The 12941-nt window shown below is 42.2% G+C and overlaps 1 long non-coding RNA gene across 1 annotated transcript in view; it reads right to left on the reverse strand.

The window, feature by feature from the left end:
* Positions 1–1770: 1770 nt before the first annotated feature.
* The window catches only part of LOC113875284, an 84381-nt gene continuing 73210 nt past the window's right edge, over positions 1771–12941 (reverse strand). Inside the window, exons 7-8 of the long non-coding RNA XR_003506224.1 lie at positions 2964–3185; positions 1771–1920 (exon numbers count right to left, since the gene is read on the reverse strand). This is a non-coding gene — a long non-coding RNA (uncharacterized LOC113875284). The remainder of the gene's footprint in view (positions 1921–2963; positions 3186–12941) is intronic.

The following is a 12941-nucleotide window of genomic DNA, read 5'->3' on the forward strand; positions in this document are numbered from 1 at the left end:
TAAAGTGACCTAATATGATAAAAGTATTACTGAGTGTCACTCATGTAGCTAAAAAGTCCAGGAGTGATTCTTGACTGGTTTGGTTGCTGACCAAGGACCCAGCTTCTCTCTGTCTCTCTCTCCCATGTTTTGTGATTAGAATTCATTCTCGGAAACCACAGGGCCCTTTCCAGTTCTAGGCTTTTCTGTGGTACAAAATGGCTGCAGTAGTTCCAGACCTCACACCATAAACAATGCTATCCAAAGGAAGAGAGAATCCTTTGCCCTATTCATGTTCTAGGATTCACACTCATTGGCCCAGATTAGGCCACATGCCCATTTCTGAACCAATGGACAAGGAGATAAGATATACTGTTTGGATTGAACCAATCAGGACTCTCCCTTGGGACAGAAGGTGGAGTCTATTCCTCCAAAAACCATGCGACTGATATGGGAGGAAGAATTCCCCAAAGGACAACTGGGTATTTTTAGTGGACAAGAATTAGATGTTAGACAATTAATTAGACAAGAATTAAGAAAAAACAACACAAACCAACAACATCCTGAACACTTAACAAATGATTCTTTTTTGTTTAATCTTTCTTTAATTTTTAACTTTTAACCAAAAAAATCCTATCTAAATAGGTACATTTAGTGGTAATCTTCACCTTTTACTTTCATTTATCCTAGTCATTTCTGGGAAGGCCCTGGGATACTCTTGACCAATTGAAGTAGGCAAGAAGAAAAGAAGCCAAATCTTACTCATCAGGGAGACAGAAGTTTAGTTGGGCTTGGTAAAGTTCCTTGTCTCTACAAAAACTTAACAGAAATAGACTTATTGTGACCAATAATAAGATATGAACAAGATGTGAAAGAATTATACTAGTAAAATACTGAGTTAATTCATAATATTAAAAATGCAAATCCTACATAATATTTAATTTACTTATAATAATCCATTTCAATCAAGACTTTGTTGCCTGACTCATAGTGAAGGAATCTTAGTTTAAGTCACTGTGATTTTTTTTAAAGACCATTTTGTTTTACTAGATTTCTCATATTCACATAGTGTGCACACAAATATTTGCAGAGAATAAACCTTTCAAAATCTTATTCAGTGAGAATAGTGAATAAAATTTCAAACCATCACAAACATTTAAGCCATCAATAATGCTGTATAATTTGCAGAATGGGTGTAGCTGCCCGGAAAAAAATCCAGAAGACAATAGCCGTCCACCCTTTAAGAAAATGCTGAGTCACCAATGTGCCTGATGGCAGAGAACAATGTTGTATGAAGAACACAGAGGCTGAAGTCTCAAAGTCAAAGAGCAATAAAAATGTCAGTTTATGTGTTGAAGACACTTTCAGTTCAGTTCAGTTCAGTTCAGTCGCTCAGTCGTGTTCGACTCTGCAACCCCATGAATCACAGCATGCCAGGCCTCTCGGTCCATCACCATCTCCTGGAGTTCACTCAAACTCACGTCCATCGAGTCGGTGATGCCATCCAGCCATCTCATCCTCTGTCATCCCCTTCTCCTCCTGCCCCCAATCCCTCCCAGCATCAGAGTCTTTTCCAATGAGTCAACTCTTCCCATGAGGTGGCCAAAGTACTGGAGTTTCAGCTTTAGCATCATTCCTTCCAAAGAACACCCAGGGCTGATCTCCTTTGGAATGGACTGGTTGGGTCTCCATGCAGTCCTTAGAAGTGCCTTATCCATGGATTCTCCTTTTGTTGTTGTTTTAGTTGCTAAATCGTGTTCACTCTTTTGCAACCCTATTAACTGTAGCCCGCCAGGCTCCTCTGTCCATGGGATTTCCCAGGCAAGAATACTGGAGTGGGTAACCATTTCCTTCTTCAGGGGATCTGCCGACAGAGGACTCAAACCTGAGTCTCGTGCTTTGGCTGGCAGATTCTTTACCATCAAGCCACCAGGGATTCTTCTTTATGTTTACCCAAAAGGAATACGGGATTAAAATCATATGTAAATATGTATACAAAAATTCTTCCAACCTATTTAATTTCAAAATCCCAATGCTAAAATGCTGCGTGTTATTTATTTGATGATATTATTTTCCTCCTTAGTGCTTTGTGAAATGATCACTACACCTTGACAGCATCCTGGACTCCACAGAAACATGATAGTTTCGTAACCTAAAAGCTCCCATGATACAATCCCACTGCATTATTATTGCAGGTATAGTTTACTTTGCTGCTAGTGGCCATATGTTCCTTATACTACTACATACATACATGTGTGTGTGTGCTCAGTCATGTCCAACTCTTTGCGATCCCAGGGACTGTAGCTCACCAGGCTCCTCTGTCCATGAAATTTCCCAAGCAAGAATACTGGAGTGGGTTGTCATTTCCTTCTCCAGGGGAATCTCCCTGACCCAGGGATCACACTCAAGTCTCTTGTGTTTCCTGCACTGGCAGGCAGACTCTTTACCACTGTGCCACCTGGGAATCCCACATACATATATATATATATATATATATATATATATATATATATATATACACATGTGCCTCAAATAGTAAGGAATCTGCCTGCAATGCAGGAGACCCAGGTTTGATCCCTGGGTTGGGAAGATCCCCTGGAGAAGGGAATGGCTACCCACTGCAGTATTCTTGCCTGGAGAATTCCATGGACAGAGGAGCCTGGCGGGCTACAGTCCATGGGGTGGCAAAGAATCCAACACAACTGAGCCACTAACACTTTCACTTTCATACTCTGTACACTATTTTCTCTTTCCCCTGCTCCATGCCCCATATGCCTGCATCACAGCCAAAGTATAGTAAGGCTTCAAGTTGGGCTCATTCTCTGGTAATACTATTTGTGGTTCTACCCAAAAATGTCAGTGCCTTTTTGCAAGTTTACAATAGCACAAATGCTATTATATTCAAACTTTCTGTGGTTGAACACCTGACTTCCTCAATGAATGTGAGATCTGTAAAACATAGTAACCATATTCAAACACATTACCATTTACAGACAGGCACTGATGATTCCAATGCAAATGAAGAGCAATTCAAACAAACAAATCCTTAGTGTTATCCAATGAAGTGCAAACAAGATCCAAATAAATGAGTGGGCACATTTACTTCCTGCTTGGGTATCTGTTCCTTATTGGTTGGTCTTTATGTCTTCAGTGTCTCCATCCAAATGGGATTCATCAGCCAAGTTGCCTTGTATCTCTGGCTGTTTCTAGAAAATTAATGCCAGAATTACTGCTTGATCCACGTGAAAACATGATCCTACCTCTTGCAAATCTTTCCCCTTGTTCATGGCTGATCATTCCATTACGTCATAATTATCATACAGCTATAGCGTAAATACATAGTTATTTCCATCTCTCCATCCAGATGGTCGGTTACACGATAATTATAGTATGTTTGTAGTTACTGGGTTTAATTACCAGATAATCAGGAAGAACATGTAAATTGCTAGGTTGTTGTAACACAGTCCATTGAATCAAGGAAAACCTGTGTATTGCATATAAGTAAACAAGCTCTTACATGGGATTATGCCCTGTAACCTGTGACGACAAGGAGGTCTGAGGTTTGTTATAGGTCCATTGTGTGGGTTCGCATAACACTTGTTGAGCTCCGATTAATGTCCAGATTATAAGGAAATGTAATGGAAGATATGATCATGCTGCCACGCCTGCCACGGGGACAATAGGGAACCCGCCGGAGGAGTGACTGAATAAGGCGCCAGCTCTTGGCTCCGGAGTCCTACTCTGTTCCAACCTAGTGCGTTCCAGAGTCACGTGCAAGCATCTACTCTCAGCCCAAACATGTACCTGCACAAGGGCTGGCAGAGAGCGAGGGCAAACCGTTAGCCAACCAAACCTGTCCCAGCAACAAAACGTCACTCACGGAAGTCAACTTCCGGTGTGTCTTCCGGTGTATCCCATTTGCCCCCAGTGCTATATAGCCAAGCGCTTCCCTTTCTTCATCACACCAAGGAAAGCTGCTCAAATCAACAGCTTATTCCTGTGACCGGACTACTGTTGCACACTAATTTCCCTAGTTTCCCCTTTGTGATTCCCTCTTGGAAATGCATCCGAGCTTCCAGAAGTAAAACCTACGACCTTTGCAGTCAGCCTCTCCCCTCAGGGATTGGCTTAGGGTTGGACACATGCCTCAAGCCACGTAAGGCAATCTTAGAGGAGAACATTTTCCAGAGATGCCAGGAACATCCCTCTTAGGTGCGAATGGTGAAATAGGAAGCCCCAAGCGCCACTGAAAGCCACCTTGCAACCATCAGGAAGAAACGATCTTTAGTGGCATCACTGAGCCACAGGATCACACTTTACCTGAAACCTATATCGACTTTTTCCAATTACACTGAACGGACAAACTCCGTTTATTGTTTACCTTCCTTAGAGTTGGAGTATCTGTCATTACCATGAGAAGCATGAAAACGTATAACGCTACCATGACTTATCTGCTGGTTTATCACAGAACCCTTATAGATTTTTCATGGAACTTTCTGTCCTACTACATAGACATAAGGATCCTTCATGTTCTGATACATCATTTCTTCCCCCCACCCCAGTTTTATTCAGATATAATTGACATAATGTATCAATTTTAGTGTAAAACATGATGATTTCATATACATATATATTGCAAAATGATTACCACAATCAGTTGAGTTAATATTTATCATCTTACATAGTTACAAACTGTGTGTGTATGTGATGAGAAGGTCTATCTCAACAGCAAATATACAATACAGCATTGTCGACTTTAGCCACCAGGCTGAACATTACATACCCAGAACTTATTTATCTTGTAACTGGAAGTTTGTATCTTAGGTTACCTTCACTCATTCCACCCATCTCACTTCTGGTAACCACCAACCGGCTTTCTTTATCTATGAGTTCAGTGTTTTAAAATTACACATATATGTGAAGGGCTTCCCCAATGGCTTAGATATAAAGAATCTGCCTGCAATGCAGGAGACACAGAAGACGTGGGTTTGATCCCAAGGTTGAGAAGATCCCCCAGAGAAGGAAATGGCAACCCACTCCAGTATTCGTGCCTGGAAAATCCCATGGACAGAGGAGCCTGGTGGGCTGCTTTTCACAGGGTTGCAAAGAGTCAGACACAGCTGAGCACACATGCACACATATGTGTGAAATGTAATATTTGTCTTTCTCTATCTGACATGTCACTCAGCATAACACCTTCAAGACCCACCAGTGTTGTCACAAATGGGAGAATGTCCTTCTTTTTAATGGCTAAATAATATGCCATTATGCATATGCCAATATACATTCTAAGGCATTTCAGTGTATATGTATACATGTATATGTGTGTGTGTCATATACATCAGTTCAGTTCAGTTCAGTCGCTCAGTCGTGTCCAACTCTTTGCGACCCCATGAATGGCAGCACACCAGGCCTTCCTGTCCATCACCAACTCCTGGAGTTCACCCAGACTCATGTCCATCGAGTCAGTGATGCCATCCAGCCATCTCATCCTCTGTCGTCCCCTTCTCCTCCTGCCCCCAATCCCTCCCAGCATCAGAGTCTTTTCCAATGAGTCAACTCTTCGCATGAGGTGGCCAAAGTACTGGAGTTTTAGCTTTAGCATCATTCCTTCCAAAGAAATCCCAGGGCTCATCTCCTTCAGAATGGACTGGTTGGATCTCCTTGCAGTCCAAGGGACTCTCAAGAGTCTTCTCCAACACCACACTTCAAAAGCATCAATTCTTCGGCGCTCAGCTTTCTTCACAGTCCAACTCTCACATCCATACATGACCACAGGAAAAACCATAGCCTTGACTAGACGGACCTTTGTTGGCAAAGTAATGTCTCTGCTGTTGAATATGCTATCTAGGTTGGTCATAACTTTCCTTCCAAGGAGTAAGCGTCTTTTAATTTCATGGCTGCAATCACCATCTGCAGTGATTTTGGAGCCCAAAAAAATAAAGTCTGACACTGTTTCCACCGTTTCCCCATCTATTTCCCATGAAGTGATGGGACTGGATGCCATGATCTTCATTTTCTGAATGTTGAGTTTTAAGCCAAGTCTTTCACTCTCTTATTTCACCTTCATCAACAGGCTTTTTAGTTCCTCTTCACTTTCTGCCATAAGGGTGGTATCATCTGCATATCTGAGGTTATTGATATTTCTCCTGGCAATCTTGATTCCAGCTTGTGCTTCTTCCAGCCCAGTGTTTTTCATGATGTACTCTGCATATAAGTTAAATAAGCAGGGTGACAATATACAGCCTTGACATACTCCTTTTCCTATTTGGAACCAGTCTGTTGTTCCATGTCCAGTTCTAACTGTTGCTTCCTGATCTGCATACAGATTTCTCAAGAGGCAGATCAGGTGGTCTGGTATTCCCATCTCTTTCAGAATTTTCCACAGTTTATTGTGATCCACACAGTCAAAGGCTTTGGCATAGTCAATAAAGCAGAAATAGATGTTTTTCTGGAACTCTCTTGCTTTTTCCATGATCCAGTGGATGTTGGCAATTTGGTCTCTGGTTCCTCTGCCTTTTCTAAAACCAGCTTGAACAACTGGAAGTTCACGGTTCATGTATTGCTGAAGCCTGGCTTGGAGAATTTTGAGCATTACTTTACTAGCGTGTGAGATGAGTGCAATCGTGTGGTAGTTTGAGCATTCTTTGGCATTGCCTTTCTTTGGGATTGGAAATACATCTTATTTATCCATTCACCCATCAATGAGCACTTAGGTTGTTTCCATATTTTGGCTATTATAAATAATACTGCAATTAACTTGGAGGTGCACATATCTTTCTGAGATAATCATTTCACATCCTTCTGATATATGTGCCAAAAGTGAAATCGCTGAATCCTGTGGTAATTCCCTTTTTAATTTTTTGAGAGACTTCCTTACCGTTTTCCACCATGACTGCACCAGTTTACGTTCCCGCCGACAGTCCACAGGGTTTCCCTTTTCTTCACAGTCTCTCCAGCACTTGTTATTTCCTGTTGTTTTGATGATAGTCATTCTAACAGACATGGAATGATATCTCATTGTGGTTCTGATTTGTGATGTTAATTATTAGTTGATCATTAGTGATGTCGAGACCTTTTAAAGTATCTGTTGGCCATTTGTATGTCTCCTCAGGAAAAATATCTATTCAGTTTCTGCCCATTTTTTAATCACACTGTTTAGTCTTGTCTCTCTGTGTCATTGAGCTGTACGAGCTCTTTATATATTTTGGATATGAACCCTTTATCAGACATATGACTTACAAATATTTTCTCCCATTCCATAGGTTACTTAATACATCATTGCTAAAGCTTATACACTTATTGCCTTTCCTGCAGACAGAGATGGCATGCCAGCATCTACTGTGTGAAAGGCAACCCCATCGCTCAGAAATGAGAAGCAGAGAAAGCAGTCTTCACCATGAGTGGGGCTTGGGGGAAACATGGTCTCCAAGGTTCTGCTCTACTGCCTGTAGAGAAGCCTGGTAGGAGGACCCTGAGGCAAGCCAGGTGCTGTGTTCCTTGAGGTAACTCAAGGTTTACAGGGCGGGATGGAGAGGATCCAAGGACACTGCTAGGAATGCAACTGATCAACAAAACTAGAGGGCAAAGAAGAGACATGTGGCAGAAGCAGTGGAAAAGGGTCTTGAGACAGAGAGGCAGAACCAGGTGTGTGCGTTGGTCTTACATCCCCAGATGAAGAACATGCACTGGGTCACCTTGAACAAGGAGTCTGTTATCTGACTTAGAGTCAACGTTTCGTTGTTCAGTCGCTCAGTCATGCCCAACTCTTTGCCACCCCATGGACTGCAGCATGCCAGGCCTCCCTTCCTTACTATCTCCCCAAGTTTGCTCAAACTCATGTTCATTGGGTCAATGATGCCATCCAACCATCTCATCCTCTGTTGTCCCCTTCTCCTCCTGCCCTCAATCTTTCCCAGCACCAGGGTCTTTTCCAATAAGTCAATGCTTGGAAAAGCCATATCAGGCTGGACACTCATTCATTCCACAAATGCTCACTGCATGTCAAGGTACAGAGACAGCATGGATGACAGATAGATAAAGCAACCATCACAGCCATAGAGTCATACACACGGATACTCTATGTGGCCCTTGCTCTCATCCTTGTATCTATCAGAGGAAGACCATTAAACCAGCAACTGGCTCAGCTGGTAAAGAATCTACCTGCAATGCAGAAGACCTGGGTTCGGTTCCTGGGTTGGGAAGATCCCCTGGAGAAGAAAATGGCTACTCATTCCAGTACTCTGGCCTGGAGAGTTCCATGGACTGTATAGTCCATGGGGTTTCAAAGAGTTAGACACAACTTAGCAACTTTAAAACATAATAATAATAAAACATAGAAGTTGCTAGTCTAGAAAAGATAATAGGTGCTGTGGGAAGATAAAAGGAAATAAACCAACCAAACTCAGGTTCATGGACAACTTCCTGCAGGAAACGAAGTCTGAGGGATGAGAAGTTTAGCCAATGGGTGAGCAGGAGGGGAGATGCTTTAAGCAGGGGTCGAGAGAGTTTTTCAGGAGGCAGGAGTGGGTACATAGATTTCTAGGAATAGGAAGGAGCCTGAGAAGTTGGAGAGGGAGCAGGAGGGTGAGCATGATAGGAGGTGCAGATGCAGAGGTGAGCAGGGGCCACACTTCAGGGCCACGTCTCCAAGTCAGCCAGGCAGGAAGTCTACGTTTTTGCTGAAGGACGGTTTTTCACAGACAGGATGATGTGATCAGATTTGCCTTTTAGTGGACCATAGCCCACATTTTATTCCAAATACATCTCTAAACTACTTTTCAAAGGTCTCTCTCAAAGAGGCATATAAAGCAGGGGGAACAGTATCAGTCATTAGAACTAATTTTCCTCTGAAACCTCTATCCAGAAGTGAAGAACAACCTGTGGGTATTTCAGAGGGACTTGCAGTGGGAGCCCCTTTTGCATAGCTGTTTGATGTTCAAGAGACCTTTGGAGCACTTTCAATAAGTCTTTTAAACTCCATTTTTTCTCAAAGTAGGAAGTCTTGTCCTCAGCATAGGATCAGGTGGCACAACCAGCATTTTCTAGACTCTGCTCATTGTGCATGATGGAGCTCCCAACCCCACCACATGCCCTGATACACCTTGATCGAAATGCACTCAGAATTTTTTTTCTGATACACTGAAGCTTAAGAGGGACATTAACCAAGGACACTATCAGATTCAACAAACAAAGATGTGCCTTGAGACTGATGACCAAAATTATGCCCTCAGCTGGGCTCTTAGGGACCCAGACAGACGACAAAGAAAGGTGAGATATGAGTTTTTAATTCCCATGAGTTGGCCTCCCTGGCATTTCTCCTATTTTCTTTTTTATGTGACCAATAATAGTAATAATCAGAGGAGATTGTTAATAAAACTCACGATCAGTAGCAGCATTGACAATCATGTCTGTTGCTCACCGTATTTACAATGTACCAAGTCCAGAGCCAAGCACCTGGATTAAACCATCTCATTTAATCCTCACAGTAATTATTCCTATTTTACAGATGAGAAAACTGAGGCCCAGAGACGTGAACAAGAGTTAGTATTGTTGGGAGGGTTTGAACTCAGGCCATTTGACTCAAATGCCCACAGCAGAACATTGATTTCTTAAGAATTATTAGGAAATTGATCCCAGGTCCCACTTGTCCATTAAGTTCTGTGCTGCCCAGCAGAGGGTAGAGATCTGTCTGCTTCCCCAAGCATTTCAGTCTGATAAACTTCTTGGTTAGAGCCATGGTAGGGAGTCAAGGGAGGCCCAATCACCTGGGCCAAGTTTTCATTAGAATGTGTGCATTGAGGGTTGGGTGGCGGGGAGGCGCTTAATAATTATTTTCAGTCCCAGTTCCTGCTTATTTGGTTTGGGTTTTGCACGATTAATTAGGAACCTAAATTAATGAGAAGGGAAACATGTGTCCAGCTGGTCCTCCCAGATGTTCTTGGAAACAAACTCTCCAGTTTGCACAGCACGACAGAGTAAATATGACATGGCAAAGTTGCTCTGAGCTGGTTCTGTACCCAACACTCCTGGCTGCAAGGAACAGCTCCTGCCTTAGAGTCCGTTCTTTCCCAGTTCTGAAATAATATCTCCGAGGCGTCTGCTGATCTGATTCTCTTTGGTTCCAAAATAGAGCAGCCACGGTTATACTTCCTCATCTGAATCCCTGAAAAGGAGCAAACTGAAATGCAGCACAAGACCTGGAAACAGAAGGAGATGAGGAAAGAGCCATCCCTAACAAGGACGAAGAGGAGGAAATGTTCTCCGCACTTCAGTGACGAAGTGCGTTCAGAGGCACCTACCAGTGGTGGCTAAATTTTGTGTGTATATTACCACAATAAAAAAAAGAAGATCACTTGGATCTCAGTGGACACAAGCTTTCTGGATGAGTGGGCAAGTTGAGATCACTCTGTAAACAATATCCCCATCCTATACTCCTGCAGCAAGCACCTTATTCAAATTGGACCATTATTGGTCTGCTGCTGCTGCTAAGTCGCTTCAGTCGTGTCCGACTCTGTGCGACCCCAGAGATGGCAACCCACCAGGCTCCCCTGTCCCTGGGATTCTCCAGGCAAGAACGCTGGAGTGGGTTGCCATTTCCTTCTCCAATGCATGAAAGTGAAAAGTGAAAGTGAAGTCGCTCAGTCATGTCCCACTCTTAGCGATCCCATGGACTGCAGCCCACCAGGCTCCTCCATCCATGGGATTTTCCAGGCAAGAGTACTGGAGTGGGGTGCCACTGCCTTCTCCGATTATTGGTCTACACAGCATTTATTCATGATGCGTTTCCAATGTTACTCTTGGCAGTGGGAAAATTGAAGTAATCAAGATAGAGAAGTATCCTGCCCTCAGAAGCTTATATTCAAGCAATAAGCAAGCAAATTGTAAACCCCATCCCCAACAGGCTCTGTCCTGACCCTGTTTTTATTTTTATCCTTGACACTCATCATAGTTTAATATAATATATATGTTACTAATTTATGCTGTGTGCCTGTATCTTGTCACTAGACTATAAGTGCTGTTTTACTGATTTCATTGATATAACCATGAATGTAGATAGAACAGGATATGGCACCCAGTGCGCACATGCAGGCTCAGGTGCTTCAGTCATGTCTGACTCTCTGCAACTCCATGGGCTGTAACCCACCAGGCTCCTCTGTCCATGGGATTCTCCAGGCAGGAATACTGGAGTGGGTTGCCATGCCCTCCTTCAGGGAATCTTCCCTACTCAGGGATCAGGTTTGCTCTGGCCTGTGTCTCCTGCATTGCAGGTGGACTGGTGGATTCTTTACCCACCCGGGAAGCCTGTGGCACCTAGTAATCACTAATAAATGTGTACAATGAATAAAAGTCAACAAAAAACTAAAAGGATAATTTTGATTGTGAAAAATACCTTAAAGGAAAGAAATAGGGTTCTGTGATGAAGTGTAACTTATGGAGAAAACATATTAAATAATTTGAGGTGTAAGATTTTAATAGATGATCAAGGATGTGCTTTATTAATATGGCATTTGAACTAGCATCTGTAGGGAAAGTGCAAGCTCTCTATGGAGCCAGCTGAAGGGAGAATATTGCAGGCAGGGGCAACAGTAAATGCAAAGACCCAGTGGCAGGAAAATTTTTTTTGTGTTAAAGGAAAAGAAAAAAAACCAATGTAACTGAAGTGTAGTAAGTGAAGGAGAAAGCAGTAACAGGTGTGCTCAGAAAGGTCAGCAGGGACCAAGTCCTGGAAGACCTCACAGGCCTCGAAAGGAAATTAGATTTTATTCTAGGTGTGATGGGAAGCCACTGAAGCATTTTTTTTCTTCATAAGGTAGTATTTTTTTAATTGCAGTAAAACATAAATAACATAAAATTGAACATTTTAGCCACCATCCTAATTTCTGTCTCTATGAATTTGGCTATTCTAAGTACCTATGACAAATGTTATCTTATGATATTTGTCCTTTCATGGCTTATTTCACTCAGCATATCTTCAAGGTTCATCCAAGCCATAACATATATCAGAATTTCATTCCTTTGAATGCATATACCCACATTTTGTTTATCCGTTCGTTGCCAATGGATATTTGCTTCCCCTTTGGATTGTTGTGAATCATGTTGCTATGAAAGTGGGTGTACAGATATCTCTTTGAGACTCAGCTTTCGATGCTTTTGGACTCATACCAGAAGTGAAATTGCTGGATCATATGATCATATGGTAATTCTATGTTTAATTTTTTGAGGAACTGCCCTAATTTTTTCTACAGTGACTGGACCATTTTACATTCCCACTGGCAATGCATGAGGGTTCTAATTTCTCTATATCCATGCTCACACTTGGTATTTTCGGTTTTTATTTTCTTTTTTTTTAAATATCCACCTAATGGGCATAGAGTGGAATCTCATTGTAGTTTTGATTCACATTTCTCTGATAAGTAATGATGAGACTCTTCATGTGTTTATTGGCCATTTGTATATCTTCTTTGAAAAGATGTCTATTCAAGTCTTTTGTTTATTTTTTGACTGAGCTTTCATTTCTTTTTTTTTCCAATTATTAATCAATCAACTTGTTTTTTTTTATTTTATTTTATTTTTAAACTTTACAATATTGTATTAGTTTTGCCCAACATCGAAATGAATCCGCCACAGGTATACCCATGCTCCCCATCCTGAACCCTCCTCCCTCCTCCCTCCCCATACCCTCCCTCTGGGTCGTCCCAGTGCACTAGCCCCAAGCATCCAGCATCGTGCATTGAACCTGGACTGGCGACTCGTCTCATACATGATATTACACATGTTTCAATGCCATTCTCCCAAATCTCCCCACCCTCTCCCTCTCCCACAGAGTCCACAAGACTAATCTATACATCAGTGTCTCTTTTGCTGTCTCATACACAGGGTTATTGTTACCATCTTTCTAAATTCCATATATGCGTTAGTATACTGTATTGGGGTCATTTCTTTAGTTGTAGACTTTCAGG

The sequence above is a fragment of the Bos indicus x Bos taurus genome, chromosome 18 (assembly GCF_003369695.1).
Source record: "Bos indicus x Bos taurus breed Angus x Brahman F1 hybrid chromosome 18, Bos_hybrid_MaternalHap_v2.0, whole genome shotgun sequence".
Lineage (NCBI taxonomy): Eukaryota > Metazoa > Chordata > Mammalia > Artiodactyla > Bovidae > Bos > Bos indicus x Bos taurus.